At 41.2% G+C, this 15,139-nt stretch overlaps 1 protein-coding gene across 1 annotated transcript in view; it reads left to right on the forward strand.

The window, feature by feature from the left end:
• Window positions 1-15,139, forward strand: part of kiaa0586 (KIAA0586 ortholog) — an 89,073-nt gene that overhangs the window by 34,512 nt on the left and 39,422 nt on the right. The gene's annotated exons all lie outside the window — the stretch shown is intronic.

Raw genomic sequence — 15,139 nt, forward strand, 5'->3', positions numbered from 1 at the left:
TAAAATTATCATCATGGACGATTCGTTCGCGCGTGCACATGTGAACAAAACAAAAAAACTGGCTTCTGCTGCAGTTCATCACTCTCCCCTCAATCTCTGTCATAATTGTGTTATAAATAAAGGACAAAAGGCACATAAGTCCTGCTCACAGGCTGATTGCCAGAGACAGGACATCAAGTATAAACATCAAGTATAAACTCCAGACATCTCCACGTCACTACATATCCAGTCCCTGATTGGTCATCGCGGCGCGACAAGATGAAAAAGTTCAGATTTTTCAACTTGGTGAAGAGGGCGACGCAACGCGATGCAATGCGATATCGCACCACAAATGCGCCAATCGCTTAAAATCACTTTATTCGCATCCACCGCGTGGCTTGGACTTTTGTGGGGCCACAATGCATCCTTCCATAAGGATTACATCGCAACCTCTCGCCTCTGTCGCTCGCGTGGCGTCCGGTGTGAATGCGGCATAACATCCCAGACAGCAGATTCAAATCTGAACATTTTCTGTAGGAATGTGACCCCAAACCCAGAATTAACATGTTAACACTCCAGACAAAACAGCATAATTGTGTCTCAACAGTGTCTCACACAGGCCCCCCCCAAAAAAAGAAATTTGATCTAATGTGAACACCGTCACTGTGCAAATATAAAACTTCAGTATTTTCTTTACATGGAATATTGTTGTGGTTAAGCACCTTCAGAAAAGCTTATTGACCACAAAAATTGATTTTACAAAATTGAACACAGCTGAAAACAGATTAAACCTTTAATAAAGATTTCTATAAAAGCCAAGAAATTTTTCTGTGTCAATACTTTAAAAATGTAGCGTAACTGTGAACACATTTTCCCCACAGGTCAGCTGTCCTCCGTACATAGTGCGAATGACCACATCTAGAACCCGTGGTTCCCCACGGGTCAGTGTCCTAGTAATATTTTATGACATTGCCTTGTTTGGTTTTTTCTACCAGGAGATACGAGAATCTACTGTCCACTCAAAATGTTAGTAAAATAATGATAGTTACCAACTTTTTAATATTGTCAGTATGCTATTATTACAAAACAACTAAAGAAATATGAGTGGCAGTTTTTTTTAATCTAATATACCAGTTTAAATCAACCCTGCAACAGGCTTAGAGGATACTGATAGTTCGGGTCAGTTTGTTTAGCGTGGATGTCATGCAGGGTAAATATTTACCATATTATCCATATGGTATCCTATATTATCCATGTTTGATAGATGATGTTTTTACATGGCTCAAGTTTTTTTTTTTTTTTTTTTAAGTCATTTTTATTTCTGGCTCATTTGTTTTGTTAGTTACTCGCATGCATTTTAGCCCGTTTGCAACCTCTTCCTGAAAGAAGAGGTGGCACGTCATGCTCTAAGCAGTTCTTTGTTCATCAAGACTTCCTGCACTTGTTTCATTCATTGTTCTTTCTGCCAAAGTCATATATTTGATTTACCGTCCTTGGAAGGCCAAGCAGCAATGAAATAACCCAGCAGACATTATTTTCAGTCCTTAGTTCTGGACTGGCTTCCTGTTTGAATGTTATTCATAGTTTGTTTGATGCAGTTGATCTCTCCCTTTATGAACATGAGCCGTGTGTGTTGGGGGGGGGGCATCGGCAAGTTACACAGCTTGCTGATGGCTATTGATGGGGAGGTGATGGTCTAGTGGTTAAAGCATTGAGGTTGAGACCAGAGGATCCTCGGTTCAAATCCCAGCCAGACCGTAAAATCAGTAAGTGCCCTTGGGCAAGGTCCTTAATCCCCTAGTTGCTCCCGGTGTGTAGTGAGTACTTTGTATGGCAGCAGCCTCACATCGGGGTGAATGTGAGGCATTATTTGTAAAGTGTTTGAGCATCGGATGCAGATTGCAAAGCGCTATTTACCATTAATTTGAATCCCGGGTGCCGTGTTGAATCTTGGTTACAAAAGTTAGCATTTTCATCACAGCAGTTTAGTGTGCGTACCTGTCTTTCCTGATTTAATCTATGGACCTACTCTGGAGTGTAACATCTGTCGGTCATTTTTTTTTAGATGTTTTTTTTTAAAGGTGGTCTAAATTACATTTTGCACAGTATAGCGTCAAACAGCTATTGTCTATGTAAATGCTTTAATGGCCTTTAGTGAAGAGTATGAAGCAACTCTCCTTCAGTGTGTCTTATCTGAGCTCTTCTGTCTCCTTTTTACATTCTTAGTCTGGCATGTAAAGTTCACGAAATTTCTGCATGTGCACATTTAGTTCATGTAAGTCTCACCCTGTGAAAATGTTGCCCCTCCTTACTTCTGTGAATTTAAGCAGTACTCACTTTTCATTTTGTTGTTGTTTAATTTTTTCCCCTACAAGATGGCAGATTGTAACGACTTTCCAGAAGCTCTTCCAAAAACCACATTCAGAGGCTGAAAATGCTTCCAGCCAGTAACTTGGTCAGTCTACAGTCTATATGTGTCTGGCTTTTCCCATCTGGGGAGCTGTAACACCTGTTAAAAGGCTCCAACTGTGGTTCCTTCTGCTCCATGTGGAGGAGGGAGGCATGGGGAGGAGTTGTCAACAAGGGAAGCTTTGTTTTGGTCTTGAAATTGGAGCTAGCTTGACACCTATTGGGGGAAAAATAATTTTACAGCCCCTTTAATTATGCTTTCTCACATGATGGATTCTATTTCATGTTAGAAACATGTTAAACTGCTTCTCTGTAATAAGTGATCATAGTGTTTGTCTATTTTTAAGAAATCTTTAATATTGGCTTAGTCCTGTTATTTTGCTAACAGTAGCCTGAGTGTCTTAAATGACAGCATTACCAGTTCACATTTAAGATCTTTAGTATCCTCTTACTATGGCCATGCTGTTATTGTGAAGCATCTTCAGGAAGGAAGGACGTTAGTTGTTGTCCCCCCCCCCCACCCCACCCCCAGACATTTTGCTGGAAGCAGAAACTAGCATAGCACCTGCATGCTTTTGAAGTGTACTTCATGAAATCTTCAGTCCCAGGCAGCTTTCAGCTTTGGCCTGGTAGACCATCGGGCCTATACAGTGGTTATATACCCTGTACAGCTGACCTTAAAATCACATATTGTAGCTAACACTGTGATTTGAAACAATTGATTTGTTTTTGAAAGCACAAAGGTCAAAGGTTCTGCTGAGATCACAGTATTTTATTTGCTGCTAAATGTTTTAAAATGGTGCAATTTGAAACCCCAGACACTGTGAACAGTTTAATCAAGTGAGTTCTTTGGACTTCAAACCTTTTTCCCTCGAGGTTGCTACAGCAGATCTGATATGGATGTGGAGGTTTATTTGACACAAGTTTTATGCTGGATGCTCTTCCTGATGCATCTCCACATTACATGGAGAATTACTGTTAAGTTTAATCCCTTTTATAAATCAGCGGTCAAGTTGTATTAAACTGCAGAGAGAGACATGTCACTGATGCTTCCTGCTCCCTGAGCAGCTGACAGACTGGAGGAGGAGGGTTCAAACACACCCAACTTAGTTTCTTTATGCTATAGAAGCCATAACACTCCTCTAATCCATTAGTTTATTACATCAGATCACCTCAAAGTGGATTATCAGATGCATGATTCAGCAGGCTCCTAAACTCGACCACTGACGCAAGACTTTGTTCTCTTGATCTCCGTCAGGCAGCAGAAGAAGGCTGCATGTTTACCCACTTATACCACCTTATACCTTTTTAAATCATTAGTGTCAAATTTCTAAATGCTGTGTGGCCCAGTCCTGGACAAATCTTAGATAAAACTCATTACAAGGCTTTAATATAAGCTGACACAACTATTTAAATGGTCATAGTATTATCTGTACAAGTGTTAGCGTTTCTATCCATTAATTACCACCACTATTGGTGCATTCCACTTGTATTCAGATGTCACAATTTCCCAGTTACACACCTAGAAATGGCCCCTGAAGTAGGAATTCTAGATCATGAACTTGTTTAAACACCTACCTTGATTTCAGAATCCAAGATGGCTGCTGCAAGTGTCTACAGTGATGAAAGCTGTAGTTTTTACTGTTTGCACTTTTGTCTTTTTTGTGTCCACTTTAATAAATCATGGACACAGTACTGTCCTGCTGTCTGTGGACAAGCAGTTGTGGTAGTTTACCCATTAAGTACAGCCTACTGTAGTGTTTATTAACTGGTGTCTCAAATACTGGTTAATCCAGTAGATGTTGCAAACAATAATGGGCTACTCCACACTATAATCCAAGCAATAAATTAAAACACTAATGTAATTTCTGTGCCTGGAGATCTTCCATAAAATCTCTTTGGTGAACCACATATTTTTGTAATACTCTATACTTAAAAATCTTGGTGGCATATGTAGCTTATTATCCAGCTTGTGGTGTTGTGTGGAATGTATATTACCTCTGATATTTGAGAAGTGAAATGAAGTTTCTAGTATTTACAGAACATGTGCAATAATTATTTGAACAAAATTAGGTAGGTGCATAAATTTGGGCATGCTTGTCATTTTATTGATTTGAATACATTTAGCACTAATTATTGGAACACAAAATTGGTTTGGTAAGCTCACTGACCCTTGGCCTCCTTACACAGGTGAATCCAATAATGAGAAAGGGTATTTAAGGTGGCCGTTTGCAAATGTTTCCTTTCTTTGCATCTCTTCTAATGAGTGGCAACATGGGAGCCTCTAAACACCTCTCAAATGACCTGAAAACAAAGATTGTTCAACATCATGGTTTAGGGGAAGGATACATAAAGCTATCACAGAGATTTCAGCTGTCAGTTTCCACTGTGAGGAACATAATGAGGAAATAGAAGAGCGCTGGCACAGTAATAGTTAAGGCCCGAAGTGGCAGGTTAAGAAATATCTCAGATAAGTTGCAGCGAAGGATGGTGAGAACAGTCATAGTCAACCCACAGACCTGCTCCAAAGACCTACAACATGATCTTGCTGCAGATAGTGTATCTGTGCATCGTTCAACTATACAGCGCACTTTGCATAAAGAGATGCTGTATGATGCTGTAATGCAGAAAGAAGCCTTTTCTGTGTACATGCCACAAACAGTCGCTTGAGGTATGCTAAAGCACATTTGGACAAGCCAGCTTTATTTTGGAATAAGGTGCTGGACTGATGAAACTAAAATTGAGTTAACTGGACATAACAAGGGGCGGTATGCATGGCAAAAAAAAAAAAAACACACAGCATACCAAGAAAAACGCTTGCTACCTACAGTAAAATTTGGAGGTGATTCCATCATGCTGTGGGGCTGTGTGGCCAGTGCAGGTACTGGGAATCTTGTTAAGGTTGAGGGTCACTTGGATTCCAGTCAATATCAGCACATTCTTGAGAACAGTGTTCATGAGTCAGTGACAAAGTTCAAGTTGCGCCAGGGCTGTATCTTTCAACAAGACAACAACCCTAAACACTGCTCAAAATCTACTAAGGCATTCATGCAGAGGAACAAGTACAGCGTTCTGGAATGGCCATCTCAGTCCCCAGACCTGAATATTATTGAAAATCTGTGGTGTGATTTTAAGTGGGCTGCCCATGCTCAGAATCCAACAAACCTGAGATGTTTTGTAAAGAAGAATGGTCCAAAATACCTTCAACCAGAATCCAGACTCTCATTGGAAGCTATAGGAAGTGTTTAGAAGCTGTTATTTCTGCAAAAGGAGGATCTACTAAATATTGATGTATTTTTTTCTGTTGGGGTGCCCAAATTTATGCACCTGCCTAATTTTGTTTACAGATTATTGCACACGTTCAGTAAATCCTAGAAACTTCATTTCACTTCTCAAATATCACTGTGTTTGTCTGCTGTATGATATATTTAACTGAAATTGCTGTGAGATACACACGCATGCCACATGTGTGTTGCTTTTTACGATGCCACACTCACGGGGCACTTAGACAAATTCCACAGCCAGCTCGAAATTGATCGCCTGCTCACTATTTTCGTGCAAACAGTGTGAATGGCCACACATTTTGTAAGTGTCAAGTGAGTGGTGTTGGATGTTCATGTGTGTCACATGGAATTTGGCTGACACCTGCCGCGAGAGGGATCGAATGGGCTCTCACAGGATACTCTGTCTCTCGGCTGCTGAAGTGCGTGAATAGTTGTAGCAACAGGTGTACAAGGCGTTAGAGGCAGCTCTGATTTTTCACGAGTGTTATGCAAGTCCTCCTTCGTGCGCTAGTCGACTTTAATCGTGTTATGTGTGATGGGGCCCTTATAGAGGTGAGATACGGTATTTTTTTTTTTTTTTACTTAACTATTTAAAAATGTAGAGATAGGGTGAGAAGTTCGGTCATCCGTAGGGAGCTCAGAGTAGAGCCGCTGCTCCTTTGCGTTGAAAGGAGCCAGCTGAGGTGGTTTGGACATCTGGTAAGGATGCCTCCTGGGTGCCTCCCGAGGGATGTGTTCCAGGCACGTCCATCTGGGAGGAGACCCTGAGTGAAGAACCAGGACAAGGTGGAAAGATTATATCTCCACACTTGCCTGGGAACGCCTCAGGATCCCCCAGTCAGAGGTGGTCAATGTGGCACGGGAAAGTGAAGTCTGGGGTCCCCTGCTAGAGCTGTTGCCCCCGGATAAGCGGTTGAAGATGAGTGAGTGAGTATTTAAAAACCCATGCAAAATATTCTGTACATCCTGATACTTTGAAATGTGGGCGTGGCATTGCTGTGCACTCTGAGTACTTTTTCATTAAGTTGAATATTTACAGGCAGGGAAGTGCCCTCCATGGGGTGCTGACATCAGTGTTTACAGAATCACCATAGAACTCATGCATATTTGTAACCATGGCGTCTGTGTGAACGATGCGTCAGGGCTGACATCCTCATTTTAAGATGGAGCAGAAAGCTTTTGACTGGCTGATGGTTACCATGGAGACTACAGCTGCTGCTGGGAAAGATAGTGAGAGAATAATCCCTCCCTCAGTCACACGCGGTCTCTCAGACGCAGACTGCAGGATGGAAGCTTTGTCTGGCTGCAGAGCTCCATCACCACCACTGCAGCACAGCTTCTGTGGATGTATTATGAACAGTTTTAGTCTTTCTCAGCAATATGCACATAGCTGATATTTACCTGGATTAAATCTTACTGACCTGGAATGAGTTGTGGGCAAGGTTTGTTTAATTTGTAATACAGTTACTCCAGTGGGACTCTGACTCGGGTTTTGTCATTTGTCCCGTTCACATGAAAAAAACAACTGTTGTGCCTGCAGCAGCAACAACAGGGTTAGTAGTAACTGTAACAGATTTTTCATTAACAAAAATTGTAATGGTAACACATTTAAAATAACATGAATATACACACAGCATTACTGTTATAGAGTAATATTAGTAGATTTGAGTAGCAGTAGATATATTACCATAAATGCTATTAACTGTAGCACTTTCATTAAAATTAATATTGAAATCAGTAGTAGCAGTACCAGCATTGCTAATAGGGTGAATAAGCAATATTTCTCGTAGTAGTTGTACTCTCAGTAAAGCTGACAGTATTAGTTACATGAGCATACGTACCAGTGAATTCAGTTGGAGTAACAGCAGTAGTAAATACAATAGTAGTGTAGTGCAGTAGTATTCATGGTGTTATCTGTTGTAGTATCTCGTCTTTAACATTACTTTGATATTGGTATTTGAGGGTTCTTACTGCATTGCAGATTTTTCTCTTTGTGAGTTTTTCATCGTCCCTCTCAGCCAACAACAACAACACACACACACTTTTAAGTGTCATGCTGTGAGTTTGGACAGCGATGGTCAAGGTGCCCTTCAGTTGGTGCAGCAGCTCACTGTATGCATGCTAATGTGTGCACACACGTGTACACAAAAATGCATAAAGCTACATAGTGGGGACACCAGGGTGGGTTCTTGTTTAGTATTCTGAGGACAGAGGTGTGTGTGTGTGTGTGTGTGTGTCACAGGGAGTGGCAGCTTGACGTCGACTTTGCAGAGAAAGAGAGAGTTGTTTTCCTGAAGTGAGCTTGGAGTTGAAATCGAGGGTATTGTTGATCATAAGTGATTATTTTGTCAGAGCAGATTTGCTGGCTGACATCTTACCCACAATTCCACATTTAATTTATACAGTATAGATGGTAATGCATTGGACAATGCAATATCTAAACAAGCATGTTTTGTTTTATTTCCATCTCCTGGACAGAGGAATCGCTTCCTTCTCCTTTGTCACCAAGGTTGCCGTGGTGACCACCCCCTGGTCGAAAATATCATTTATTCAGTAATGTGCTGCAAAAACAAAGAGGAGAAGGAGAAGAGAGTGAGCACGAGGAGGCTGTTAGCTCCGCCTTTGCTGCATACATTCTGCGCAGGCGAGGGTGGGGGGCGGTAGATCAGGTGAAGAGGCAAGTAAGAGTTAGTGTGTGTGTGTTTGTTAGTATAAAGATCCCCCCCCACCCTCATCGTATGTTGGCTGCTCACAGCGTCAGACGATGATGTCAGCACTATCCTTCTCCCTGAATCCCCCGTTATACCCCTCCAGTCTGCATCCTGACATGCTTTGGTGTCAGAATAGGATGAAATCCAATTTTCTCTCTCTCTTTCTCTCACCCTCTCTGACTAACAAATCAGCACTCCCCGTCACATACACTCATTCCCCATCCCCATTTTTCATACCATCCTCTCCATCTTCCATGGCTTTGCTCTGCTGAAGCCTCAGGCTGCTGCAGCATTCAAAGAGAAGTGATATTTCTCTCCCCCTCTCTCTCTTTCTCTCTTCCTCTTCCTCTCTGATTGTGCATTGATTGTGGTGAGTGTGGCGGCAATGTGCCTTTCTAGTTGTAGCGTCGCAGTTTCACATAGACTGAGGCTGCAGTTGTCTTCCTCAAGATGTTGTTATTGGCATTAGTTTGTTGGAGCCAACAGCTGTGTGTTTGTTTATATGTCCTTGTTCATGTCCAGTCTCATCCTATTTTGAGGATGAGACTATTATGGTCAGGTGCCAGGGTGTCAGCATATGCATAAGTCAAATTTGTGATGCCACGTTGCACACAAAGGAGGCAGAGCATGTGTTTGTCTCTGCACTCTTACAAAATTGTCTGAATTCTGGAATTGGTTTGATTTTATGTCTCACATTTCTTACCATGTCCTTTGTCTTGAAGACAGGCCCCAGAAGGAGTGGTGCAGATGATGCAGATCCATTTGGAGAGTGTCCAAGGTCACTTTGCAATTTAAAGGTCGAGAAATAGCTCAGTTAGTTTTAAGTTTTATTTCTTTATTAATTTTTGTCTTTCAATCAGTTTTACAGTCTTATATGCTGTTGTGTATTGCTGTGCATGGACTGTATGTAGGGTGTCCGCATCGTGACACCTGCTTAACTGATCAAGTGGGGAATTGCTTGTTTGGGTGAAATACGGTGGGGACCTTGTCTTCCCCGTTGCAGCTATGGTAAGGCCCAACCAGAACCCTGAACACGAGACGGCTAATGGGGCTGTGGTGAAACAAGTCCTCAACGGCAGACCAGGCAGAGAGTTCTTTGGTAGTTTAAGGGGCAAACATTTTCTTGTAACCACACCTCATTTTTACAAACACAGGGGGCAAAAATGTGTGTTAGTGCACTGCGCTGGGTGAAAAAATGACAGCTGTGTCAGGTGAAAACTACCAATGACTTTTGCAAGCATTGTATGTTACATTGCCCACTACAGAACTGCCTTGGATCCTAGTTGGAGACCATTGAGGCAGACAAGTCTATCACAACTTGGGATGGGTATCGAGAACCGGTTCCTTTCGGGTATCGTTAAGAAATGATTCGATCCACCGACATCAATAAGCTTTGTGCTTAACGATTCTGTTATCGGTCCTTCAGAGTGGCCGTTGTTTTGGCGGGTGTTTGTCAGGAAAATGATCATTTCTCTACATTGATTACAGACCCTGCAGCAGGTCCTTAATCAACTTTTCTGCAGCGCGGCTTTGCTTTGAACCTTGAACCAATCGAAGCGTGGTTCGCAGATTGAAGCAATGCTTCGGTCGATTGCTTCGTTTATTTCTTTCTTTCGCTTAATTTTCCCCCGCTAAAACCCTAAAGAGCATACGTCTGTGAGTATTATTTACCTTTTCTATGTTAAACCGACCTGTTATGGTCTTCTGAAACAGTTGATAGATGTATTTTATAACTTAAAAACGGGAGCGATGCTAACGCGTTAGCATGTCTATGGCATTTTCAATGTTAAAAGTTAGCATTTAGCCATCACGTTCGGGTGCATTTGTTTTCAAATTGTAATATTCCTTAAATTTATTTTTGCTTATATATTAATAATCTAATGATTATTATATACAATTTTAGAGAAAGAGACAAAAAGAACCTGAATAGAAACACAACAGAAAATATAGCAACTAACATAAATAAATAAATACATACAGAAATAAATAAGTGTTTCCTGTGAACACCTAGTGACTCTTACACCTCCATTTTCATCCCTGTCTTAAGTTTAATGACAGTTTGTTTCGGTCAAACCATATTTTCAGTTTGTTAATTTCTTCAGTGATTTCCTCCAGAACTATCTGCCAAATTGCTGCATCCTAGTAAGAGCAGAATACTACTGGAATGAATTTGAATAAGGAAAGTTGGGGTTTTTTTTTTCCCTCACCTAAATGGATGCTGCACTCACTGCAGTTTATTGTCTGGAATAGTCCCAGATTGCATTTCACAGCTTCTAGAAATCAAACATTTTCGTGCGGGTGGTGTTGGGGGGTAATTTGGGGTTTCAGCTTTTTTTTTGTTTGTTTGTTTGTTTGTTTTTCACCATTTTCATCCCTGAATATGTCAATCGTGAGTCACTTTTGTGCAGATTAAAGTCACTAAGTGGGACTCCTGTCTTGTTGCGAGAAAGAAACGAGAATCATCCTCCGTTCTGTTCACACAGCTCCAAACGTTGCGCATCTCTCTGACAAGTCAAGATAGAACGATAGAATTCAGTCTGAATTAATAACTTCAAAGCGAAACAGTTTTATTTATTTTTATTTATGTCCAGAGATCAAGGATACAGTGACTAATTTCATATTTATTTACTTTAAGACTCAAGGAAATACATAGAAAACCTGTAAAGCCTACTTTTAGTACAAAATTCACGAGGTATCGATAAGGGAATCGATAAGGAATCGGATTGATAAGCAGAATCAATAATGGCATTGATATCGATAAAACCTTATCAATACCCATCCCTAATCCCAACCTTATCAAAGTAGCCATCTTTTTCTTCCAGTCTTGTGAAACGGGACTGCTCCTTGGTTGCTGGGGTCCTCAGCACTGAGTGAAGCACACCACAAGGCCATAATATCCTAGCTGATATTATTTCACCATGCGAGTGATACTCTTCATTTGAGTTTCCCTAAGTAACCGCTGGTTTGACAGTCATTCCAGCAGTACTCAAGGACCCTCAGAAGAGACCTAATACCAAAGAAATCCAGGCATCACCTTCAATCACTTGTTACCATCTAAGTGTCACGAGCAGATAATAACTCAGGAAGCCCCAGGACCTGAAAGAGTTGAAACTACATTTGCCTGCAAAGGTATCAGCATTGATAGATACTAATCTCAAGCAACCTCATGACTCTGTAAGTACTTCCCGTGAATCTCCCTGTCTTAAAGGCTGAGAACCCACAGACATGAACACCCCTGCTGAGCCAACAGACCATCTCAATAAGTTTGAAACTTACACCACATGCAGATACACTTCTGATGGCTGACGCAGGGAAAGTCATTAAAACCCAGGCTTAATCCAGAACATTGACAGACCCAGACCCACTTACGCCACCACTGAGCTTTTCAGTTGTTGTAATCAGTGCATCTGTTAATTCTGCAAAGATCACAGCATTGTCCGTGAAGTTAAGGTCAATAAATCTTTCCTCTCTGACAAAGCCATCTCGGCCACTGTCCTTCACAATGCCACCCAACACCCGGTCCATGCACATCCAGTCTACGCAAAATAAGGTCATAGGGGCAGCGAGTGCAAAATCATATTTTGACTCTTGGAAACTGAATACCCTCATGACCTACATCTAGACACCACATGTAGGTCATGCAGGCTTTTATCCACAGCTGGATAGGGGATTTGCTAGTTCACAGCTTCTTGTAATATATTAAACACACTCCCACAACCCCTTCTAAAACTAAAAACAATAAAATCCAGGACAAGTCACCAACCGAACGAGTTGTTGCCTTCATCAGCTCTTTGTTATATCCATGTGAACAATACATTTAAGTGTTGTCTGTTTGCTATGACCAACAGTCCAAATGCCAAAATACACCGCATGCTGCGATGTAAAGCAGATCATCAGTATCATTGGTGATTCATTTTTGAGCAGTCAGTAGTTTGCTTCAGCAGAAATTTCTGGTGATCTACATAGTGTTTGGTCTTTGATGTACAAGAGTGCCACACAACTCTAGAAAATGTCATCGTGTCGTGAACATTGTGTCATCACATAGCTCAATGCATGCACACACACGGGCAGCAAGAAAGTCCATTAGCAGTGGTTGTCTGGTACTTACTGTATCGCATTACATTCTGCTGCCCCTGGAGTCGGTCACTGTGTGTGTGTGTGTGTGTGTGTGTGTGTGAGAGAGAGAGAGAAAGAGATGGGTGAATTTAAAATGGCTGCCACCATAACCTTCTGCGCTCTGAAACTCACACAGCTCTAGACCTACTCCAGCCCTGCCCTGCTGCTGTTGCTGTTGCTAGGCAACACCTTGGTGGTTTTCTGTGGCAACAGTGATCCGGGATGGTGATGTAGGCGAGGCGCTTTTCTCTCCTCCTCCTTGTTGTGCTTTGCAAAAAGAACAAATAATTCATGAGCTTTGTAGTAACGGGTCTCGATGAATATTAATGCAGCACGTGTGTGCTGAATGCCAAAAGCTTTATACCTGTGAACCTTTTCATTCTTTTTGTCCTTGTGCTTTCCATTTCTACATTTTCCTCCTTAAACACTGTGCTGTATTTTCAAAACATAAAACAGGATTTTCCTTTCTCACAGGTAAAACAGCAACTTTGTGACCACAGTGAATCAGAACATTTGATTTTGATCACATGGCTGTACAGGGACATTATGGTCTGTTAGTTGTTTTTTTTTTCTTCTTTTTTATGGTATTTTCAGAGCCAGTCAACACAAACCAATGTCAAGCAATGTCATTGCTTGACATTGGTTTGGGATGTATTTTCCCACCATTTTGTGATTGTTTTATAGACTAAACAATTAATGAAATTAATCCTGTTGATTTTCTGAATGTTGTCTGGTCAGATGAGACCAGTATTTCATAGGCTTGTCTAAATGTTGTGCAGCAAACTTTAAACAAGCTTCAACATGCTTTTTCTTCAGCATTAGTCTTGTGTGGTGAGCGTGCATACAGACCTGGCGGTTGTGCGCATTGCTTATTGTTTTTTTTTTTTTTTTTTAAACAATTGTAACTGCTGATTCCAGGGGCCTCATGTACAACACGTGCGTACGCCCAAAGACGTGGTATACATCCGTCTCCACGCTAACGTTCAGTTGTATCAAAAGTGAAATGACCGTGGAAATGTGCGGTGCGTAACACAAAAATCCTGGCTGGCGTACGCACATTTCTACGGCTATTGTTCCACTACCGACATGTAGAGGTGATGCTGGAAACTGTTAATAGTGTGAAAACATGAAGTCGTCAGAGTGATGTGCACACCAGAGACACACTGATGAACATTTAACACACCTATGTGTTTGCAATTATATGAGTGGATTTAAAAGCATATGCCAAATGATGCATAAAATGGCATTAACAATGGCTGCATTAGCATTGTTAGAGGACCTTGCTAATGGTGCAATCTGACATGAGTGTGTATACAGGGAATGTGAGGATTTACTTGCAAGTGATAATAATTGGCTCATGAGCCAATTTCGATTGCCATGATCAGTGTGATGGAGTTGCGTGCAGAACTGTGCCTGGCCCAGAGTGCAATACGGCGAGGAGCCAGGGTTTGTCTGTGTCCACACAGGTGCTGACCATCCTGGGCATCCTGGCAACAGGGGCATTCCAGCAGGAGCTAGCCGATCAGTCAGGGTGTGTCAGCCGAGCCATGCCAGAACACAATTATCCAAATGTCATCCAGGTACATCACATTCCACCATACGTCAATCCCGCAAACATTTTTCGAGTTTCATGATTAATCAATTTAAGAGGGTACCATATAAACTATCCCTGCGTCTCTCCATGTAATTTTCAGTCATCTGTAGTATAATTTCTTTTCTGTGTTCATGTTGTCTGATGTGACGGTATAGGGAATCCCTGCTCAAATGGCCTATTTACATAAAATTGCATATTTAAATAGGGGCGTGGTCAGGGATGAGTTTGGTGTGTGTGCACATGCGCTCAATTCCACGTTCAGTGGAATGTACAAATGGAATGTGCATGGATCCATGCATAAGCACACTTTGATATATCTGAATTTTTTTTTTTGTGCTTATGCCAGTTTCTGGGTTTTGGTATATGCCATGTTTCAGTAAGAAATCCACGCAAGTCTTTGTATATGAGGCCTCAGGTCTTTTTAAAGTTCTCCACAAGTGGTCCTGCGGTCTTGGACATCTCTTCTGATAATTTTTTGAATGAAATGATGTTCTTTCCACTTTGGGATTATGGCCCCAACAATGCTCAGTGGAACATTCAGAAGTTTAGAAATCCTTCTGTAACAATAAGTTTACAAGTATGGGATTAGGGGCACAAGTAGGGGTATACAAGTATGGAATTAGGGGCACAGCACACCAGTGGCTTCATAGTTATATTACTAACAGTCAACAGTATGTTCATATTAATGGGCTAAATTCTGATTGTAGGAAGGTCATATGTGGAGTCCCGCAAGGGTCAGTTTTAGGGCCTCTGCTTTTTCTTTTGTTTAATAATGATATTTGTGAATCATTGAAAATGTCAAATTTTTTGTTATTTGCTGATGATACATGTATATATCACTCAGGAAGTAATTTGCTGGAAATAACAGAAAGAATAGGTGATGAAATGATAAAAGTGAGAAATTGGTTTAATGATCATAAGTTGTCCTTAAACTGGGACAAAACAAATTATATGATTTTTGGTAATCAGAGAAAGTGATGAGGTGAAAATGACCATTGATGGAGTCATCATCAAATGAGTTAATAAAGTTAAGTTTCTTGGGGTTG

Source organism: Thalassophryne amazonica, chromosome 19, assembly GCF_902500255.1.
Source record: "Thalassophryne amazonica chromosome 19, fThaAma1.1, whole genome shotgun sequence".
NCBI lineage: Eukaryota > Metazoa > Chordata > Actinopteri > Batrachoidiformes > Batrachoididae > Thalassophryne > Thalassophryne amazonica.